The sequence below is a fragment of the Enhydra lutris genome, unplaced genomic scaffold (assembly GCF_002288905.1).
Source record: "Enhydra lutris kenyoni isolate GAN:26980312 unplaced genomic scaffold, ASM228890v2 scaffoldscaffold90, whole genome shotgun sequence".
Classification (NCBI taxonomy): domain Eukaryota; kingdom Metazoa; phylum Chordata; class Mammalia; order Carnivora; family Mustelidae; genus Enhydra; species Enhydra lutris.
Window position 1 is genome coordinate 6,982,617 of NW_019154174.1, and position 7,869 is coordinate 6,990,485.

Here is a 7,869-nt window from a genome sequence, read left to right on the forward strand (position 1 = left end):
CTTCCAACATCACAGGGTCCAAAGGGAACAAGCCCAGTACCCGCAGCCATCCTTCCAAACTTAGGGTGTAAGGATGTCAGGACCCATCAAGGGAGTTGAAGGCGTCCTGGGAATCAGGTGGTGAGCACCTCTGAGGTGATGTTGGTGGTCCAGGTGGAGGCCAGGGCCTTCCCACTCAGGAAATTTCAGCCTGTTAATGGGATCCAGGGCCTGATCAGTTGGGGTTGGGACAGTGGTCATACCATCATCACCTTTGCAGAAAGACCTGCACTACTGTGCATCAGTGGAGGAGAGATACTGAGGAGCCATATGAAAAAAGTATTAGATTTACTCTGTTGCTGTATGAAGATGAAAATAATGGTCAGAAGCCATTTTGGCTCAATTAATGATGATAAATTTTCCATAAATAAACTCTCTAATTGCGGGGGTTGCTAGCTAGCCATTTCTCAAATGCTCAAAGGATGATGGTCAATTATCAGGTATGCTGTGGTGGAATGGGTAATTCAACATTTAAATTCTATTCCAGTCATTCCATAAGCTTGAAATTTAGAAGTTGCAAATCCTTTTTTTATTTTTTAAGGACAGAAACCTGTTAAAACTGCATTGCATGTCCTTACATTCCTATCACCTTAGCATCTGGTTGTAAATTTAAGGCATAAAATTTGGAATGACTTTTCAGAGCTGTGAATCATCAGGATCTGATGGTGCATAATAATACAATTAAGATTACTGGGCCAATGAGTATCCCAAATCCATTACTATTCCTGCAGAAAAATGAAACAAAATTAATAAGAAAAATAATGTTTCTTTTGCTTTGACAGCATTACATGAATTAATGGTGGAAGTAAGATTATAAACAGAAGAATGAAATTTTACGGCAATAACCCTGCTTTTATCCTAACCCTAACATTGACCTTGATCCTGGGGCTGCCTGAAATTTAACCCCACCTTTAATATCACCTGACCCAGGGGATGGCTTTGAACTTTAACTTCACACTTAACCTCACCCTGACCCTGACTCCAAGTCGTACTTGACCTTGGTCCTGACCATGAAAGACACCCTTACTCTCCCAAATATCCCTGATCCTCATGCTAACCTCTCTCATTTAATTTTTTCTTTTTTTTCCGGACCTTATTTATTTATTTGTTTATTTATTTTTAAAAGATTTTATTTATTTATTTGACAGATAGAGATCACAAGTAGGCAGAGAGGCAGGCAGAGAGAGAGAGTAGGAAGCAGGCTCCCTGCTGAGCAGAGAGCCCTATGTGGGGATCGATACCAGGACCCTGGGACCATGACCTGAGCCAAAGGCAGAGGCTTTAACCAACTGAGCCACCCAGGCGCCCCAGGACTTTATTTATTTGAGAGACAGAAAGCATGCACAAGGAGGCAGAGCAGGCAGAGGGAGAGGGAGAAGCAGGCTCCCCATATAGCAGAGAGTTGGATGTTGTTCTTGATCCCAGGACCCTGCCCTCACATTGATCCTGATGCCTAAATAAGCCCTGAAATTACCTGACCCTAATTTTCACCCTGATTCTGACCCTGACTCTCAACTTGGATCTTGTTTTTATCCTTACCCTGCAATACGTACCCTGAAATTGAACTTCATGATGACCTTACCCTAACCATGACATGACTCTAAACTCTCAATATGTTGCTGACCCTGTGACCATGACCATGACCTTCACAGACCCTTAATAAGGCTCTGGCATTCAGGCCGACTTTGATTCTGAACTCAACACTTAACTTGACCTTCACCTGACCCTGATCATCAACCTGACACTGATGTGTTGATTTTGATCCTGAAGCTGATCCTGACACTATTACCACCAAGACCCTGACACGGACCTTAACTATCAAACTTTCCTGATGTTGACTTTCACCCAGACACTGACCCTGTCCCTTGACCTGATCCTTTCCCTTACTTGAACCTGCCTCTCACCAAGACCCTGACTATGAACATGAAATAGACTCAACCCCACTATATCCCTATACTCATTAATCCTGACCATGACATTCATCCTCTCTCTGATCCTATCACCAAGAATCATGTTTAAACCGACCCTCACCCAAACACTGACTTTGACCCTCAGGCTTAGCTGTCTCAGACCCTCATCTTCAACTTCACTGTACACCTGATCCATTTTCTTCAATTTCACCATATACTTGACTTTTATTCCACCTTCAACCTAAATCTAAGCCAATACTGATATTCAGATTTACACTGAGACCTTCACACTCCCCCTAACACTGATCCCCAGGCTGATCATTACTCTGAAACTCGTACTCAACCTGACCATCTTGATTCTGACCCTGAATTGAACTCTGAATCTAACCCTCACTCTGTCCTTGAACCTCATCTTCCCACTCTCCGTGCCTATGACTTTCAACTGACTTTGACCCTGATGTGATCCCAACAATGACTCTATACTCCCCATCCCTCAAAATTTAAACTGAGTTTAGTCTTTGACCAGAAACTAATATTGACCCTGATTCTGATTACTCTGACTCTAGATTGGTATTCTGACCAGGCACTAACTCTGAAGTAGACTTTTACTCTGACACACATAATCACATGACCCTAAACCTTACTTTGACTCATGCCTGACCCTGTGTGTGACTTAGATTCTGACCCTCACTTCATACACTGCATGACTCTGACCCTCACCTTGACCCTGAACTGCTTCCTCAAACTCACTGTGACTATAACATTGACTTGAAGTTTTTATTTTTATTTATTTATTTGGCAGAGACACAGTGAAAGACGGAACACAAGCAGGGGAAGTGGGAGAGGGTGAAGCACGCTTCCAGCTGAGTAGGGAGCCTGATGCAGGGCTCAATCCCAGGACCCCGGGATCACAACTCAAGCCGAATGCCTAACCTGAGCAGGTGCCTAATGACTGAGCCACCCAGGCACCTCTATAACATTGACTTGATATTCAACCTAATGTTGACTGGGCTTGTGACTTTCTTATGATCCTTATCATACTCTGATGCTGATCCTATTGTAACCTTCACCCTGTCCCTGAATTTCACACTGACACTGAACCTCTATGTCTCTCTTACCCTTATTGTATGCTCATACTCACCTTGACCATCACATTTTTCATCACCATGACCATCACCATGACCCTTAGTTTGATCTAGATATTGATCATGACCATGATTCTAACCCTGAGGTATATACTCACTGTCACCTTGACTCTGACTCTCATTCTGACACTACCTCTATTCTACACCCAAACCTTACTCTGATGCTCACTCTTACATTATGTCTGATCATGACACTCACCCTGACTCTGATCCTAATTCTCATTTAGAAGCTCTGGTCATGTTTACCCTGACCCTCACTTTCACCTTTACTTTCAATTTCATCTGTATTCTGATTTTGAAGCTATCCCTACGCTAGCATTCAATTTGACGCTCTACCCTGTCCCTGAATCTAACCTCACTTGACCCTTCCTTGACCCTGACTCTGATGTTCATACTCCACTTACCCTGACTTGACCATGACCTCCCTGACCCTGCTCTCACCCTGACTCTATTATGACCCTTACACATACCTTCATGATGTCCATGAAAGAGTCTTGAATCTGAAACTCATGCTGGACCTGAACCAGACCATCAGACTGATCCTGACATTCATCCTTCCTCACCCAGACCTGGCTGGCACTGCACCGTGATTCTTATGCTGAAACTGACCCTGACTCTCATCCTGAGCATGACTCTGAATATTTGCCTCATATTCCTGACTTCTCATCTTCACTCTGACACCAACTACCATTCTGATCCTCACAGTGACTCTCAACCTTACCTTGAGCATGACCCTTACTTTGAACATGATCCAGCAATTTGTTTTGGCCTTCACCCTGAGCTTGACACTGATCTTCACCCTTAAACTTACCTGATTCTGACCTTCCTCCTGACAGTGAACCTGACATCATACTCTGAATCATACCTTGATCCTTACTCTAGAAATAACTGTTTATAAACCTTACCATGTTCCTGAACCTGACTCTAATGTGATCATCACCCTCATACTTAATCTTACACTCTGAACTTCACATAATCTGTTAACTTAACTAAAACCTCACCTTGACACACAAATGACCCTGATTTTCACTATGTCCATGAATATAACTCTGACCCTGATCATTAACCTCATCCTCACCAAGATATGGCAATTCATGTTGACCATTACCCTGACTCTGATCCTAACTATGAATTTTAGCTTCATTTTATTCATACTTTAAACCCAACCTTCACCCTCACTCTCACCCTGACACGATTCTGACCCTTATCATGAATCTGACCTTGACCTGACACTTCCCCTAATTCAATTCTGACACTCATTTCACCCAGAATCCACTGACTATGACAATGACCGTATCTCTGACACTGTTACTCACCATGATTGGACCCCAGTGCTCACTCTGCTACCGACTCACATTCTCATCCATGCTTATATAGGAATCCCTCACATTGACCATGACTCTGACACTGACTCTCACACTGACCCTTACAATGACAATATATCAGAATCGGACCCTGATCCTGCTTCTGACCCTCCTCCTTACCCTGAACTTTACTTGACACTCACTCTGTCCCCCTATACTCTTCCATACCCTTACCATTATGAAATGCTGACCTTTATTGTGACCATCACCCTGATTCTGATCCTGAAGCTCATCCTGACATTGATTCTAATTTTCATCTTCACCCTGATCTTAAAACTGTACCTCACACTGACCCTGACAACGACTATCATCCTGACCTTTATTATCACTCCACCTTGATTCTGACCATAACAATCATGCTGGATCTTAAACTTGGTCCTCACCTAAGTACTATCTGATTCTTGTCTTCACCTTTAAACTTCAAGGTGACTTTCACCAGACCAGGACCTTGAGCATCACCCTGACCCTGACTCTTACTCTGATCTCTGAGTCTGATTATCCTCTTCCTACTTAACTTGTCCTTGATCTACCCTCACCTTGATTTTAACCCTGACTTTTACTCCCAATTTTATACTCACCATGACCTTTACCCTGGCTGGGACTTTGACTCTGACTCTGAATCCTACCCTGAACCTGACTTACATGTGGCTTCTATCCTTACCTATGCTGACCCTGATTATTTGAACCTTATTCTGAACCTGACTTTTGCCCTGGTGCTACACGTACTCTGACCTTTACTCTCACCATGACCTTCAATCTGAATATTACCATAAGAACCTGGCCCTGAACCTAATTCTTGCCATCCCTAACACTTTGTATTAATCATGTTTTACAATTTTCTGTACTTTATGATACTTTGAATTGGAGTTTTGCAGACCTGAGAGAGACTGTCCTTTCCTGGGCTAGCTAACTCCTATAGATAGCAAATGACTTCCCTTGTAGCATGCCTTTGATATGCAACCTACCAATCCAAAGTCCATACCTCCCAACTACCTCCTTCACCCGGTTTTCTCTTCCTTTCTTTTTTTTTTAAGTTTTTATTTATTTTTTAAATTTATTTTCAGTGTTCCGGAATTCATTGTTTATGCACCACACCCACTGCTCCATGCAGTACATGCCCTCCATAGTACCCACCACCAGGCTCACCCAACCTCCCACCACCTGCCCCTCCAAAATCCTCAGATTGTTTTTCAGAGTCCATAGTCTCTCTTGGTTTGTCTCCCCCTCCAATTTCTCCCAACTGCCTTCTCCTCTCCATCTCCCCATGTCCTTCCGTGTTATTTCTTATGCTCCAAAAATAAGTGAAACCATATGATAATGGACTCTCTCTGCTTGACTTGTTTCACTCAGCATAATCCCTTCCAGTCCCACCCATGTTGATACAAAAATTGGGTATTCATCCTTTCTGATGGAGGCTTAATACTCCATAGTGTATATGGACAACATCTTCCTTATCCATTCATCTGTTGAAGGGCTTCTTGATTCTTTCCACAGTTTGGCGACTGTGGCCATTGCTGCTATGAACATTGGGGTACAGATGGTCCTTCTTTTCACTACATCTGTATCTTTGGGGTAAATACCCAGTAGTGCAATTGCAGGGTCATAGGGAAGTTCTATTTTTAATTTCTTAAGGAATTGCCACACTGTTTTCCAAAGTGGCTACACCAACTTGCATTCCTACCAACAATGTAAGAGGGTTCCCCTTTCTCCACATCCTCTCCAACACACGTTGTTTACTGTCTTGTTAATTTTGGCTATTCTAACTGGTGTCAGGTGGTATCTTGATGTGGTTTTGATTTGAATCTCCCCGATGGCTAGTGATGATGAACCATTTTCACTTGTCTGTTAGTCATTTGTATATCTTCATTGGAGAAGTGTCTGTTTATGTCTTCTGCCCATTTTTTGACATGATTATCTGTGTTTTTTTTTTAAAGATTTTATTTATTTATTTGACAGACAGAGCTCACAAGTAGGCAGAGAGGCAGGCAGAGAGAGAGAGAGAGAGAGAGGAGGAAGCAGGCTCCCTGTGGAGCAGAGAGCCTGATGTGGGACTCGATCCCAGGACCCTGAGATCATGACCTGAGCCAAAGGCAGAGGCTTAACCCACAGAGCCACCCAGGCACCCCATGATTATCTGTTTTGTATGTGTTGAGTTTGAGGAGTTCTTTATAGATCCTGTATATCAACCCTTTGTCAGTATTGTCATTTGCGAATATCTTCTCCCATTCCGTGGGTTGTCTCTTTGTTTTGTTGACTGTTTCCTTTGCTGTGCAGAAGCTTTTGATCTTGATGAAGTCCCAAAAATTCATTTTTGTTTTTGTTTCCTTTGCCTTTGGAGACATATCTTAAAGGAGTTGCTGTGGCTGATGTTAAAGAGGTTACTACCTATGTTCTCCTCTAGGATTCTGATGGATTCCTGCCACACGTTGAGGTCTTTTATCCATTTCGAGTTTATCTTTGTGTGTGGTGTAAGAGAATGGTTGAGTTTCATTCTTCTACACATAGCTGTCCAATTTTTTCAGCACCATTTATTGAAGAGACTGTCTTTTTTCCACTGGATATTTTTTCCTGCTTTGTTGAAGATTATTTGGCCATATCTGGCTTTCTACTCTGTTCCACTGGTTTATGTGTCTGTTTTTATGCCAGTACCATGCTGTCTTGGTGATCACAACTTTGTAGTAAAGCTCTTCACCGAGTTTTCTAAGGGATCTTAGATTCTTGGCGGGTATTCCTCTGCCTTAATCATCCCAGGGCCAGGTATCAGATAACCTGAGACAGCCCTTATGCCTCAGAACCCACTGAAATATTTCAAACTAGCCAATGCTTAGCTTGCTTACCCTTTCTGACCCATGCCTTTCCATGAAAACCATAATAAAGCTATGATTTGCCTTCACTCTGTTTCCTGACTAACCCCAGTGCTTCCCCATGTTGCTCTGTGTGACATTCCATGCTCCTTCCTCTTGTGAGCTGCTAGTCACAAAATATCTTTTTTTTTAAGATTTTATTTATTTGCCAGATATATATAGAGAGGGACACAAGCAGTGGGTGCAGCAGCAGAGGGAGAAGCAGTCTCCCCACTGAGTAGGGATCCCCATGTGGCTTTCGATCCCAGGACCCTGGGATCATGATCCAAGCCCAAGAAAACCACTTAACTGACTGAACCACCCAGGCATCCCAAGGCAGGCTTACATTTTTATTTTTATTTTAACATATAACATATTATTTGTTTCAGGGGTACAGGTCTGTGATTCCTCAGTTTTACACAATTCACAGCACTCCCCATAGTAAATATACCCTCCAATGTCCATCATGCAGCCACCCCATCCCTCCCACCCCACTCCCCTCCAACAACCCTCAGTTTGTTTCCCCAGATTAAGAGTCTCTTATGGTTTGTCTCCCTCTCTGGTTTCA